Source organism: Pristiophorus japonicus, chromosome 14 (assembly GCF_044704955.1).
Source record: "Pristiophorus japonicus isolate sPriJap1 chromosome 14, sPriJap1.hap1, whole genome shotgun sequence".
Lineage (NCBI taxonomy): Eukaryota > Metazoa > Chordata > Chondrichthyes > Pristiophoridae > Pristiophorus > Pristiophorus japonicus.
In genome coordinates, this window is record NC_091990.1 from 114,335,104 (window position 1) to 114,349,610 (window position 14,507).

Genomic DNA, 14,507 nt, shown 5'->3' on the forward strand with positions numbered 1-14,507 from the left:
AGTGGACATAAAAGATTTCATGTCACTATTTCAAAAAAAGAGCAGGGAAGTTATCCCCGGTGTCCTGGGGCCAATATTTATCTCTCAATCAACATAACAAAAACAGATTATCTGGGCCATAATCACATTGCTGTCTGAGGGAGCTTGCTGTGCACAAATTGGCTGCCATGTTTCCCACATTACAACGGTGACTACACGTCAAAGGGTACTTCATTGGCTGTAAAGCGCTTTGGGATGTCCTGAGGTTGTGAAAGGCAAGTCTTTCTTTGTCAAATTATCTGCTGTACAGTGTCTAACTGAGATATGTTCTGATCTTATATGGGATTTTCCTGGTGTTTTTTTGAGGAATAACTTCCGTCCCTTTATGAGTTAGGTCCGCGGTTTATAGAGACTTAAATCAGTCAAGTTCCCTTATTATCTGGGAACAATGGGATTTCCCTGGATTATTAAAGCAGTGGAATTTATTTGATGGTGGGTGAGGTAATCGTGTTTCACTATTCTGCTCATTTGCAATTGGGACCACAGGTTAATTGGTTTAAGTCAAATCACATTTTTATTACATAGATTACATGTTTTTTCCTCCAGCCCGGCAATGCTCCGAGATCTCTGCGCTCCTCCAATTCTGGCCTCTTGAGCATCTCCGATTTTCACAGAGGCCTCATTGGTGGCGGCCGTGCCTTCAACTACCTGGGCCCTAAGCTCAAGAATTCCCTCCCTAAACCTCTCCGCTTCTCTACCTCTCTTTCCTCTTTTAAGATGCTCCTTAAAACCTAACTCTTTGACCATGTTCCCTATCCTAATATCTTCTTATGTGGCGCGGTGTCACATTTTCTTTGATAACGCTCCTGTGAAGCACCTTGAGACGTTTTACTATGTTAAAGGCGCTATACAAGTACAGGTTGTTGTAGTTTTCTGCCAGTGTTTTGGAAATTGCATTTTGTGATTCCTTGTCATTTTCTATGAAAACCAGAACTCAATCTGCAGGATCACCATTAGCAATAAGGCTGTTTTATTAAGAGTCAGCCAGGTTGGTGTGGGACTGGAGTCACATATAGGCCAGAGTGGGTATAGACGGCAAGTTTCCTTCACGAATGTCCTATGGTGAAGGAAGCCTGTCATCCTTGCCTGGTCTGGGTCATATATGTGATTCCAGATCCACCCCAACCTGACTGACTCTTGCGTGCCGTCCGAAGTGGCTTAGCAAGCCAGATGATTGTATCAAAACCGTTGCTCGCACCTTCTCCACGGCAACGAGTGATGGGCAGTAAGTGCTGGCCTAGCCAGTGATGCCCACATCCCCAGAATTCATTTTTTTTAAGTTCAGTACAACAACAACAATTTGTATTTATATTGCGCCTCTAACGTCCCAAGGCGCTTCACAGGATCTGACACCGAACCGCAGAAGGAGAAATTAGGGCACGTGACCATAAATGTGGTCAAAGAGGTAGCTTTTAAGGAATGTCTTAAAGGAGGCCAGAGAGAGGCGGAGAGATTTAGAGAGGGAATTCCAGAGCTCAGAGTCCAGGCAGCTGAAGGCACGGTCACCAGCGGTGGAGCGATTAAAATCGGGGATGTGCAAGAGATCAGTAGTCACTTAGGATAGAAGAGGGGCCCTTGGCCAATCCCAAACACTAAAACAGCGACCTTTCACTCACCCACTCCCTCAAATATCTGTTAAATTCTCCCGTAGATCTTTCCACACTAGAAATTTGTTTGGGCCAGTTTCTGAAGCACCAAGACGGCGCAGGGAGCGAGAAACTTGGCCTTGGGCCTCATGAATATTGTCTGGGCCAGTCTGCAGGCGGCAAGGGTGGCTAGAGAAGCAAAGCATCGGGCCCCGCCTATTCCTTCCCTGTACGTCTTCCCCGCAAAAGCCCCCTGGTAAGGGGGTGGGGGGATGGGGTGTTTTTTTTTTAACTGGTAGCAGCTGACAGGAATGCTGTGTAGCCGGGAGGAATGCTCCTGCTCCTCATCAATTTAATTAAAAAAAATAGCAAATCTTACCCTTTCGTTGACTAGGCCACATCCATCTCCACATCCTGAAACTCCCGAATGGAGCAAGCCCCAGGGCAGCTCACTTCGGCACAGGGGTCCTCATTAGCATATGGCAAGGGCCTAAAGCCGGTTTTAGGTGGTTACCCCAGACACCTAAAAAGTGGCCCGGTCCAATTTCTGGCCAGACATAGAAACATAGAAACATAGAAAATAGGTGCAGGAGTAGGCCATTCGGCCCTTCTAGCCTGCACCGCCATTCAATGAGTTCATGGCTGAACATGCAACTTCAGTACCCCATTCCTGCTTTCTCACCATATCCCTTGATTCCCCTAGTAGTAAGGACTTCATCTAACTCCTTTTTGAATATATTTAGTGAATTGGCCTCAACAACTTTCTGTGGTAGAGAATTCCACAGGTTCACCACTCTCTGGGTGAAGAAATTCCTCCTCATCTCAGTCCTAAATGGCTTCCCCCTTATCCTTAGACTGTGTCCCCTGGTTCTGGACTTCCCCAACATTTGGAACATTCTTCCTGCATCTAACCTGTCTAACCCCGTCAGAATTTTAAACGTTTCTATGAGGTCCCCTCTCATTCTTCTGAACTCCAGTGAATACAAGCCCAGTTGATCCAGTCTTTCTTGATAGGTCAGTCCCGCCATCCCGGGAATCAGTCTGGTGAACCTTCGCTGCACTCCCTCAATAGCAAGAATGTCCTTCCTCAGGTTAGGAGACCAAAACTGTACACAATACTCCAGGTGTGGCCTCACCAAGGCCCTGTACAATTGTAGCAACACCTCCCTGCCCTTGTACTCAAATCCCCTCGCTATGAAGGCCAACATGCCATTTGCTTTCTTAACCGCCTGCTGTACCTGCATGCCAACCTTCAATGACTGATGTACCATGACACCCAGGTCTCTTTGCACCTGCCCTTTTCCTAATCTGTCACCATTCAGATAATAGTCTGTCTCTCTGTTTTTACCACCAAAGTGGATAACCTCACATTTATCCACATTATACTTCATCTGCCATGCATTTGCCCACTCACCTAACCTATCCAAGTCGCTCTGCAGCCTCATAGAATCCTCCTTGCAGCTCACACTGCCACCCAACTTAGTGTCATCCGCAAATTTGGAGATACTACATTTAATCCCCTCGTCTAAATCATTAATGTACAGTGTAAACAGCTGGGGCCCCAGCACAGAACCTTGCGGTACCCCACTAGTCACTGCCTGCCATTCTGAAAAGTCCCCATTTACTCCTACTCTTTGCTTCCTGTCTGACAACCAGTTCTCAATCCATGTCAGCACACTACCCCCAATCCCATGTGCTTTAACTTTGCACATTAATCTCTTGTGTGGGACCTTGTCGAAAGCCTTCTGAAAGTCCAAATATACCACATCAACTGGTTCTCCCTTGTCCACTCTACTGGAAACATCCTCAAAAAATTCCAGAAGATTTGTCAAGCATGATTTCCCTTTCACAAATCCATGCTGACTTGGACCTATCATATTACCTCTTTCCAAATGCACTGCTATGACATCCTTAATAATTGATTCCATCATTTTACCCACTACCGATGTCAGGCTGACCGGTCTGTAATTCCCTGTTTTCTCTCTTCCTCCTTTTTTAAAAAGTGGGGTTACATTGGCTACCCTCCAGACGTCTTTCAGGCATCCCTGGGCCCCGTTGCGCCCATTTCACACCTGTAAAAAGGGGTGCAACAATGTCCAAGTTCTATCCCAGTCTCTCTCCCCAGGTCGTACAGGATGCAGCTTCACCAGCCTCTGGGCAGAGTAGTAGATATTCTGGCTACGATTAAATAGATAAGAATGGCTCCCGGTTAAACAACGCCTCGATTTCAAAATTCCCATCTTTGATTAAAAATCTCTCCATGGCCTCGCCTCTTCCTATCTCTGTAATCTCCTTCAGCCTCACAACCCCACAAGATGTCAGTGCTCCTCAAATTCTGCCCTCTTGAGGATCCCTCATTATAATTGCTCAACCATTGGTGGCCATGCCTTCAGCTGTTTGGGCCCCAAGCTCTGGAACTCCGTCCCTAAACCTCTCAGCCTCGCTATCTCTCTCTCCTCCTTTAAGACGCTGCTTAAAACCCGCCTCTTTAAACAAGCTTTTAGTCATCTACCTTAATTTTCTCTTTTGTGGCTCGGTGTTAAATTTATCTGTTTTGTCTTGTAACACTGTTGTGAAGCGTCTTGGGATGTTTTACTATGTTAAAGGTGCTATATAAATAAAAGTTATTATTATTAATCATAATTAATATAGACTGTCTGTACACCTTTATTTTCTATGGTTGAACCTGTTAGCCCTCCCCACACCCCAGACCTAGAGTTTATAGCAATCTCATAAGGTATTACCAGGGTTCAATTCATCCTGTCCCATTAAGGATTTTGAATACAGCCATAATATCTCCCCCCTGAGCCTTCTCTTGTTCAACGTAAAGAGTTTTGAGGTTTTCACCCTCTCCTTGCAGCTTCAATGTTTTCGGCTGGGTACCAGTTTGGATGCCCTCTCCTGTGCTGGATCATTGGCCTGGTATTCTGCCTGTAACAGGCAACCAGAATTGTACACCGTATTCCAGAAGTGAAGTTAGGAAACACTTCTACACGCAATGGGGTGGTAGAAGTTTGGAACTCTCTTCCGCAAACGGCAATTGATGCTGTGCCAATTGTTCATTATAAATCTGAAGGGTGGGGTGGCTTGACCCATCCACCTCCACGGAGGTGTGTGGGGTGGCTTGACCCATCCACCTCCATGGCACGAACCTGGTATTGCAGTACTTCCAGGAACGGTGCAGTGGCTCTAGGCCTTTTGGCTAAGAGCATTGGCGCAGAGTGATCCTTGGCATGTGCAAGGTGATCTCTGGCGTTTGTGATTTGACAAAGAATTGGAACGATTGGCTACGAATTTATAAAAAAAAAAAAAAAATTGTTCATTATAAATCTGAAAAAAAAAATTGTTCATTATAAATCTGCTTCTCGGCCTTTTGGCTAGGATCATGCGTGGCTGGCCTGACAGGGGAGTGGCCACCATGACCTCCGGGTGGTTCTCCCTGGATCAGGAGGGTGTATGCTTGCTTTTTTGGAGGCAGGAGGTGGGTGGGGTGGCTTGGCCCATCCGCCTCCACGGAGGTGTGTGGGGGACCTGGCCCATCCACCTCCATGGCACGAACCTGGTGTTGCGGTGCTTCCAGGAGCGGTGCAGTGGCTCTGGGCCTTTTGGCTGGGAGCATTGGCGCAGAGTGATCCTTGGCGTGTGCAAGGTGACCTCTGGCGTTTGTGATTTGACAGGGAATTGGAACGATTGGCTACGAATTTCAAAAAAAAAAAATAAAAAATTGTTCATTATAAATCTGCGTCTCGGCCTTTTGGCTAAGATCATGCGTAACTGACCTGACAGGGGAGTAACCATGACCCCAACGTGGTTCTCCCTGGATCAGGAAGGTGATTCTCCTATGCTTTTTGGAAATAGGAGGTGGGTGGGGTGGTTTGACTCATCCACCTCCATGGCACGAACCTGGTATTGCAGTACTTCCAGGAACGGTGCAGTGGCTCTAGGCCTTTTGGCTAAGAGCATTGGCGCAGAGTGATCCTTGATGTGTGCAAGGTGACCTCTGGCGTTTGTGATTTGACAAAGAATTGGAAAGATTGGCAACGAAAAAAAAAAAATTGTTCATTATAAATCTGAGATTGATGGATTTCTGTTAACCAAAGGTACTAAAGGATATGGGCCAAAAGCAGGTATATGGAGCTAGGTTGCAGATAAGCTATGATCTCATTGAATGGCAGAACAGACTTGTGGGGCTGAAAGGCATCCTCCTGTTCCTATGTTCCTAATGTGTCTGTACCGGTGATTTGTACAGATTCATTATCATTTCCTGAGATTTATCAGAAAGACTTTCATTTATATAACGCCTTTCATGATCACCAGACGTACCAAAGCACTTTACAGCCGATGAAGTACTTTTGGAGTATATTCACTGTTGTAACGCTGCAGCCAATTTGCGCACAGCAAGCTCCCACAAACAGCAACGTGATAATGACCAGATAATCTGTTTTTCAGCGATGTTGATTGAAAGAATAAATATTGGCCAGGACACCAGGGATAACTCCCCTGCTCTTCCTCGAAATAGTGCCATGGAATTTTTATACGTCCACCTGAGAGAGCAGACAGGGCCTCAGTTTAACATCTCATCCGAAAGATGGCACCTTGGACAGTGCAGCACTCCCTCAGTACTGCACTGGAGTGTCAGCCTAGATTTATGTGCTCAAGTTCCTGGAGTGGGACTTGAACCCATAAACTTCTGACTCAGAGGCGAGAGTGTTACTCACTGAGCCATGACTGATAAATTGTTTGCAATTTTTTGTTTGAGTTGGGATTTATACACTTCAAATAAAATCCGCACTTAATACAGGTTGAACCTCCCTTATCCAACACCCTCGGGACTTGGCCAGTTCCAAATGAGGGATATCTCCGCATAAGGGGAGGTCACGTGTTTTCAGTGTGTGTGTGTACACCGATTGGCTGGAACGACTGTCAGTTAGATAGTTAGTCAGTCAGTGTGGTATCGGTGAGCTAGCAGTCCCCGAGGTGTTGGTGGGCTGTTGGGCCCCGAGGTGTCGACGGGCCCCGAGGTGTCGACAGGCCGAGCAGGCCCCAAGGTTGAGGGGGGCTTCTGCTACTGCTGATCACTTTCTTTCTAGTGAGTGTGTGGATTTTCTCTTTAGGTGAATGATTTAATTAAATCATAAAGGAAAGATATCACCGTTGTGCCTAAAAAGGGAATGGGAAACCTGGAGGGGCGGGTCGGAGTTCTGCACATGCACCACCCGGTGGCTGGGAATGGTGCTGGATGAGGGGTGGTGCCGGATAAGGGAGATTCAACCTGTATTCATGTGACTTTTGCCTGGGTGATATCTAAATGCCAGCGCTGCTGCTCAAAGCAGCCTGAAATTGCAGATATATAAGAGCGTAGTTAGCTATTTGAAAAGCTGCTGAATTCAATAGCTGGAATTAGAATTATTTGTTCCCCACAACACAGTGGCCCAGAAATTGTGGTCAGGGACTTCCTGTGGGCAGACGCCTCCGACCACAGAAATATTTGCGAATGTACCTGGTGGTCCCGGAGGAGCGAACACTTGCGGTCCGAGACCTCCATTCACAGCCCAGTGTAGGGGCCCACGTGTTCCAGGAGCATATGTGCAGCCGTTCAGATTAATGGTGAGTTCCGTTTGTAGGGAGTTTTTGCTCTGCCCAATTACGGGGGTCTTTGGTGGCTGTTGGTGTATTGGGCCTCTCTGTCCCTTCTAGGGGACGGTCCAGCAGCCTTTGGCTCGCTGACCACTAAACTGGGTGTTTCGAAGCGCCCTAGCACCCCTATCTGGTTCTAACCTCAGAATTTTGGTGGATTATGAGCTTCCACAAGGGAAAACAAAACACTCAGAGACAAGTGGTCCTTGGAACGAAAAAAAACCGGGTAAGTCTAATTTATTAACCACAGTAAGTTTTCAACAAGGTCAAACTTCATCAAAACACATATCTGACACACACTTATAAACTATGAAAATCTATGGGAAGAAACGGACACAACGAAAATCTTACACAATTTTATCTTTACAAGACATTTCCAACACCATCCCCACCCCCCTTTTTTACCTGACTGACCTCGGCTGACAGTTGGGAAAAGAAACCCCAGGATAATACTTACGATCCCTTTTGATAGTTATTCCATTTTTTTACCTTAGGATGGTTGGTTTACGGAGTAGCTGGAGTGAATGTTGCCTCACCCAGTTACTTCGGTCTCCGGTTCTTCAGCTGGTTGGCCTCGGAGCATTGTTCGGTGTGCAGCTCGGCTTCTTGAGACGACGATGAGCCTCTCGGTAGTTGGGTTGTATATTCTGCACACAAGTCGAGTCCAGGGCCCGTTCGATGGTAGGTTTCCCAACCGGTAACAGTCCGTCTCCGTTCTCTCTTATTTCTGTCTGTCTGTGACTGCTACTGCTCCTCGACTCCTTCCCTACTGCTCCAGCTGCTTCTCCCTTCTCGGTGATTCCGTAGGTCCTATATTTGTATCCAATTTAGTTCTGGCCTTTTCGCGCCCAAACTCAGTTGGTGGTCCATTGTGTAAGTTTGGGCGGGGAGACAGCTTTGAATATTTAATCAGAAGATGTCACAGGTACAGGTAGGTGTGAGGACAGGGGTATTGTTTCAGTGCACATTGGTGCCTCAAAGTCTGCTGGTCCATTGTAACAGTCCTGGGAGTCAATCGGTTTGGGCCTCCCCTTTGATGGGCCATCACCGCAGTGATCTCAGGACTATTGTCCACTGTCCATATTAATCAGGTAGATGATGGTCCACATTCATAATTTGATTAGCGTTGAGTCATATTTTCGAACTGGGCCAGGTAGTCCCCATTGGTTGAGGATTTCCCTGCTTCAGGCCCGACTCGACCCTGATTGGCCTGCCAGAATGCACTTTTCCCCCATTGGCCAGTGCCTCTGTCTCGCTTGTGAGCCAGACTCCACAATGTCTGTATCCGCCCACACGTTTCCCAGCCTGCCTGGTCTGAGGATTTTACTTGGCCAAAAATGTTCATTTAAAATGTATAGGACAATCCCATATTAGTTTTCTTGTCCTTAGGGTGTTCCAAAAGAAAATGCGGCCGTGGATTTTCGCACCTTACAACGGAGATCACTATTTCTATGAATGGGGATACCCTCAAAAACACACAAAAATTTAAAATAAATAAGAAAAATACTTCACATATTTAAAATGAATTGAAATTGAATGTTTTAGATAAAAATTTATTTTTTTGAATTAAAAAAATATATATTTTAATAGGGGTAAAACTTACCTTAATGGACAGGGTTTTTAAATGTAAAAATTATTGATAACATTTTATTTTTCTATCTTATAATACTCTTACACTGGATAAAGCAGGCCTCATGCTTGCTTTTACCAGGCGTGAGTGTTTGAAGGACATTCACTGGGCAGGAGTCGGGCAAATAGCCCAAATCTCCGCCCGCGAAGGCCCTTCTCCTGGGGAATTCAGCAAATTCACAACTGCTGGATTTCGCCGCATGTGCATCATGGGCCGAGAACCGGCACGTGCGGGCCCTCTACGGGTGCATGTGCACACCGTACACATCACCCGTAGAGAACGAGATTTTTGGCCCAATGCCGTGTGATAAGTCAATTGTGCAAGTTTTAGTTTTGGATTTTAGATCAAGTTGTTCTTACTGTTTCAGTCAAATGGAGGGTTGTAGTCGGATTTGACGAATCATAATAAAAACTCTCGCAATCGGTCGTGGACTTTGTCAGTGGCAGATTCAACTGTGTTAAAATAGTCAGGCATCGGCCGTGGCTCAGTGGGTGGCGCCCTCGCACCTTGCGTCAGAAGGTTGTGAGTTCGTCCTGCTCCAGAGCCTTGAGCTGACATTCCACTGCCGCAGTGAGGGAGTGGCGCACTGTTGGAGAAGCCATCTTTTGGATGAGACGTTAAACTGAGGCCCTGTGTCTGCAGCTCACCAATAAATACTTCCGATACCGTGTGTAGCCTTCAATACGTAGACCCCCATCAAACATTCAGCCTGCAATGTATCAATGCTACAATTACTGAATTTCCAATAACTATTTTGGTGTTGAATTGGAGCAATAGAGGCCAGCTAGTGCAGTCTTGGCTCAGTGGGCAGCACTCTTGGCTGCGTCGATTTTCCCTTCTCGTTCTCCCCGCTCCTGACCGACAGGCAAAAACCGGCTGGCAACAGGAAGGAACCGTGGTTCAGGCCGGAGGTTCCGGTTAGGCGCATGCTTCGGTGGGCTGTTGGGGGAGGTGGGAGGAGCGGTGTTAAAATCAAGTCCGGATTACATCATCGCACACTGAGGTTTGAATATTAATGAGGTGGGCAACTCCCATGCGACCCAAATTGGTGGGAAGAAAATAGCGGCGGGTTTGAAACGCGTCGGGAGCACAGTGGATAGTGCCCACCCTCCCGCCATTTTAAACCCTACGCCCGCATCATGCCCGCCATTTTAGCCCCATTCCCAAAGGCCAGGCAGAGGGTTAAAATCGTGCTGACAATTTAGTGGAGCTGCCTGTTCTGCTGCCGGATTAGCATTAGTCGCGCTAATTCCGCGTGTGTGTTTGTTTTGATCTAATTCAATTAAAATTTTCCCGGAACGACAGAAATTATCCATCCAGAGGGCATGAAGCAGAGAAATTACTGTCACTGCGCAGACACGTACGGAGAAATTGGGACCGGTTGCGTCACCCGTTGGGAGAGGGGGGACGCAAATGGAGCGCACAGAGTGCAAACGAATTTTCTCCCAGGCGTGATGCCGCTAACATCTCCCGCTATATTCTGCGGGGATTTAGCGGTGGTGGTAACCGGTAGCGCCCCGATGTCATCACCGCGCGCAGTGACCCCATTTTCGCCCCGGAGCAAAAAAAAACCGGGCGCGCTCCCTAAAGCTGCGGCGGCTGATGGTGTGCGGTGCGAAAAATCGTCCGACTTATCGTGGGACGCGGGGTCCGTGCTGCGATCTGGCAGCCCAGCACTCCCGCTCAAATGTCGGGCTGATGCCACAGCACCCCGCTCCCCGGTGGCCCAGGAAGGGACCCGCAGAGTCTGTAGCTTGGCCCTCCCCATTAATAAAGGGGAGGGGGCCCCTTCGACACAGCAGCGCTTCGTGTCCCAGCGTGGAGCACTGCGCCCCGCTCCCTGTGCTTGCGCCCCACAGAGAAAGTGGAGAGTGTTATTTGGAGGTCCACTTCCTCTTGGAGGAGAGGGGGGTACGGGGCTGTAACCCCAAATCTCGCGGGAGGGGAATGGGCCTTGTGGCTGTTACTGCTCCCAAACGGAGCGCTGCGCAATTTCCCACCCCGCACCCTTAATGCGCTTGCGACAACTTCTGCACTTCACTATTTTAACTGAGGTGTCAATTTGTTTTATATTTAAAACGGGTGCGTGCCTCCGTTAAACAGGAGGGAGAAGGGATTAAGGATGAATTGCTGGACCGACACCGTGACTGACCGGCGGCTCCGGTCGAAGGAGAGGATAGATCCGGCGGAGAGCCTGAAATAGCACAGCCTGCTCGCGGAGATACTGATGGCACAGCAACAAGGAACAAAGACCATTATTATTTCTGGGGTCCTTTGGAGACGCGTTGAGCTGGCACCGGACAGCTCAACACAAACAGACCTACAGAGAATGTGATTAATGGGGAAGGTTGTTGAGGAAAGGGAGCCCCGGGGGGAGGGGGAGGGAAAGCTGACACAGCGATTTACTCTGAAGAGCAGGACAATTTAAGAGGAGAATTCCACGTTCCAAGGAAAAAGCCAGAGGTGGGAAGGGGACAAGTATCTGCCTTCAACAAGAAATCGTCTCCTTTATTAAGCAGCCGCTCTATCAATGTGGTGAAAGCTTTTACTTTTCAAAGAGACAGCCTTCAACCGTGACCATCTGGTGTCATTTACATAATTGCTGCTGTGTTTTCAATGGGTTACAGAATCATACTGCACAGAATGAGACCATCGGCCCGTCGTGCCTGTGCTGGCTCTGTGAATGAGCTGTCCAATTAGCCCCATTCCCTCTTATCTGCTTTACAATTCTATCCCTCTAGAAATAAACCCTAGTGCTTGATTTGCTTTTTTAAAATGATCTTGTTAACCTGTGTCGCTACTTTTAATGATTTCTGTATTTGTATTCCAGATCCCTTTGCTCTTCTACCCCATTTAGATTCATATTTTCCAAGTATTATGTGACCTCCCTATTTTTCTTACCAAAATGTAACACCTCACATTTATCTGTGTTGAACTTAATTTTCCAATTATATGCCCATTCTGCAAGTTTATTAATGTTCTCCTGTAATGTGTTGCATAAGAACATAAGAACATAAGAATTAGGAGCAGGAGTAGGCCATTTGGCCCCTCGAGCCTGCTCTGCCATTCAATAAGATCGTGGCTGATTTGATCCTGGACTCAGCTCCACTTCCCTGCCCGCTCCCCATAACCCTTTACTCCTTTATCGCTGAAAAATCTGTCTATCTCTGCCTTAAATATATTCAATGACCCAGCCTCCACAGCTCTCTGGGGCAGAGAATTCCACAGATTTACAACCCTCTGAGAGAAGAAATTCCTCCTCATCTCAGTTTTAAATAGGTGGCCCCTTATTCTATTTCCCCTAGTTTTAGTTTCCCCTATGAGTGGAAATATCCTCTCTGCATCCACCTTGTCGAGCCCCCTTTTTAATCTTATATGTTTCAATAAGATCACCTCCTATTCTTCTGAACGCCAATGAGTATAGGCCCAATCTACTCAACCTTTCTTCATAAGTCAACCCCCTCATCTCCGGAATCAACCTAGTGAACCTTCCCTGAAATGCCTCCAATGCAAGTATATCCTTTCATAAATACGGAGACCAAAACTATATGCAGTACTCCAGGTGTGGTCTCACCAATACCCTGTACAGTTGTAGCAGGACTTCTCTGCTTTTATACTCTATCCCCCTCAGTCTTCCTCAGTATTGGCTGTAACCCGCACCCCCCGCCCCAATTTGGTGTTATCTGCAAATTTAGTGCAACTAGTTCCACCAGAGAGGAAAATTGGTAGATTGTTTAAATAAATGAAGAGGTTGGATAGAGTGAATAGGGCAAGAATGTTTCCTATGTTTGTGTGGGGGGGCAGTGACGAGGGGTCCTTAATTTTAAATTGTTACTGCTAAGAGAATGAAGAGAGAGGGGAGGAGAAATTCTTTCACACGGAAGTTTGTTGGAATGTGGAATGCTTCGCCACAAGGAATGGTCAAATCTTTTAAGGAAAAATACGAAGAGGAAAATGCAGGGTGTTGGGAAGAGAGCGGATTAGATTTGGATTACTCCAGCAAAGAGCCAGCACAGACTTGATGGGCCGAATGGCCTGGAATGGCCTGCAGTGAACCTCTGTGTCTCTTTCGTAGGGTTGCACACCTTCAATGAAGTAATGGAGAAAGACACACACACACACACACACACACACACGGTACAAGAACATTCAGCTTTTGCGCAACGACCCCGCAAGTTGTCGCGTCTATCCATAGATTTTTTTTGCATTAAGTATGAAGATGCGATTTGCAATGTGAGAGTGTTGCTATGAAATTGGGCAACGATGCAGTGTTAATCTTGTGTTAATGCTGTTTACCAGGGAATGGTTTTAAGCAGCATTGAAATTAAATGGCTGTGAAATTAATGGTAACAGAATCAATTGGCCACAATTCAGCAAGTAATTGAATAGATCTGGTGGGGTCATTGTGGGATGAGAATCGGTTCGTGCGTGTGCATCTGTTGTAAGCCTGACCTCTCACGCTGGGAGGTAGGTTTACATTATGTGGGACAGATGCAGCTTACCTCTGTCTGTAACAGCTGGAAAGGGTGTAAGTATAACAGGAACTCTTCAACAGTACAGACATGCGTCTAATTCCACACCCATTGGCACTGAATGCACCAATGTCGCATTAGTGCAAACCACAGAATCTTACAGCACAGAAGGAGGCCATTCGGCCCATTGTGCCTGTGCCGGCTCTTTGAAAGAGCGATCCAATTAGTCCCACTGTCCCTGCTCTTTCTCCAAAGCCCTGCAAATGATTGTTTTTCAAATATATATATCCGGCAACAGCATTTGTATAGCGCCTTTAACATAGCAAAATGTCCCAAGGAGCATCACAGGAGCGTTATCAGACAGAATTTGACACTGAGCCACATAAGGAGACATTAGGAGAGGTGAAAAAGAGCTAGGTTTTAAGGGGGGTCTTAAAGGAGGAGAGGTTTAGGGAGGGAGTTCCAGAGCTTGGGGCCCAGGCAGCTGAAGGCACGGCCACCAATGTTGGGGATGCACAAGGGGGCAGAATAAATGGAGAGAAAACTTAAAATAAAATAAAGTTGTGGAAATCGATTGTACAGTAATCATCATGGGGTGGCGGGGAGGGTGGTCCTTGAGGGAGGCGGCAGACACACCAACGTCCCTCTTTAGGCCCACTCGGGTGCATGTTCTTTTTGCCTGAGCATTGCTACGTTGTATTATCATAATTCCAGAGCTTGGGGCCCAGTTGGCTGAAGGCACAGCCGCCAACTCCCAATTACTGCTGTAAGGAGCTCAAAGGAGTTCGGTTGTGCAGTTTAAGTGAACATTGATGTAAAACAGTGAGACTTCACCTTGGCCATAACCTGACCAAGTATTGCTTTGTGGGACCGCTGATCATAAAGTGCTCCAATGCTTCATTGTTACTTATACTTCAGTCAGGACACTTTGCATGGAGGGTCCAGTGGTCGTACTGAATGTAAAGTAACTGATAATTTGTCTACACTACAGTTCAGAAATAATTCATTGGCTGCAAAACACTTTGAGATGTCCTGCCCACGAATGTGTTGCGCAAGTTTCCCTTCGAGTCACACACCATCCTGACTTGGAAATATATCGCCGTTCCTTCAACGTCACTGGGTCAAAATCCTGGAACTCCCCGA

At 46.9% G+C, this 14,507-nt stretch overlaps 1 pseudogene; it reads left to right on the plus strand.

Moving 5' to 3' along the window:
• The first annotated feature begins 5,363 nt into the window (after positions 1 to 5,363).
• Positions 5,364 to 5,565, plus strand: LOC139280336 (U2 spliceosomal RNA; annotated as a pseudogene).
• The last annotated feature ends 8,942 nt before the right edge of the window (positions 5,566 to 14,507 follow it).